The sequence below is a fragment of the Pseudomyrmex gracilis genome, unplaced genomic scaffold (genome assembly GCF_002006095.1).
Source record: "Pseudomyrmex gracilis isolate BER0280 unplaced genomic scaffold, ASM200609v1 scaffold_964, whole genome shotgun sequence".
NCBI lineage: Eukaryota > Metazoa > Arthropoda > Insecta > Hymenoptera > Formicidae > Pseudomyrmex > Pseudomyrmex gracilis.
In genome coordinates this window covers 32758-34088 of record NW_018021548.1, presented here as the reverse complement: position 1 = coordinate 34088, position 1331 = coordinate 32758, and positions in this window count along the sequence as shown.

The following is a 1331-nucleotide window of genomic DNA, read 5'->3' as shown; positions in this document are numbered from 1 at the left end:
TGTTCACTCAAAATACTTTATCTCACAAACCAATTGCCCGGCAGCTGTGAAACTTATACACGTGTCTTTCGAAGGTTAGGGCTAACTAAAAATCATATGGATTTAATCCAAGTAACGTCATCTATGTGTTAGCCTACGAACTTTTCAGCCCACCTGTTACACCTTTAAATCCTTTAGTCCAAAAGTGAAGAAGTCGTTTCATCACTCTTAAACACACTAAGTGCATATAATCTATCGCAACTTGCGAAATCATATTAATTTTCAAGCAATTCTAAAATAGATACACCAATGTGATGTTCTTCTTGTTGTTTTTTTCGAAATGATTCATCTGTTCTCAACGTACAATTATATTCAGGGAAACTAACAAAATTAATATATTCTCCTTCTTGCACACATTTACTGCAGCCAAAGTAACCTGAATGATTTTTTGTATAAGTTATAAATGCTCTGGCAGGTGTATCACAGACAATTCCTTTAATTAAAACTTTGCACATTTTTCTATTGTAATTAAAACCATGTTCCTCAAGTACAATCAGTTCAGTAACTAAAGGACTTAAATACTGATTTGCATCATTTGGTTTTGACATACCATGGAATACACCAGCAGCAAATGGTTTATTGCAAATATCAGTAAAAATAGAAATTAAAATAGGCCAAAATTGGCTTGTTGAACTATCAGATATTGATATACCATCTACATTAATTAATATATCAATAGTCTTTGGACATTCCTTGAAATACTTTGTTATTAATCGTAAAAGACCATTCGCTATTTCAAAGTGTATATAAGAACCACCTGATATTTTCTTAATTTCTCGTGTAGCATTTTTTGGAGTCTGCACTAATGTCCGAGCATCTCGAGGTAATGTGGTGTGACCACAATCACGTAAAATTTGTAACAAAGAATTAATAAACTTTTGTGTTATTGTAGTGTTTTTAAAGAAAGAACACGAACTGTGGCGCGAGGCGCTGCTGCGGCTCGTGGAGAGAGGGGGAACAAATGAAGGGCAGTACGTAAGAAAAAGGGCAGGGAAACACATCGGTCGTGTCGCATGTAAAGAAGGATAACGGCATTGTAGAGCTGTGAGTTTTAATAAAGTGTTACTTGTACATTCCGGCATTCTCACTAGCCACCGACCATCCATCACAACCATCGTTAAAATACCTTCCCTACGATTCAGAAGTGGGATTCTTGCGGNAAGTGATAACGTGTGCGTGAGAACGATTTACGGGACGTGTCTATGCGACGATCGATCGATGTCCGTCGTACGAACAAAGATAATTTCGGGTTACATGCAGTGATTTGGTGGGTAAACGTGTTGGCTTTGGGG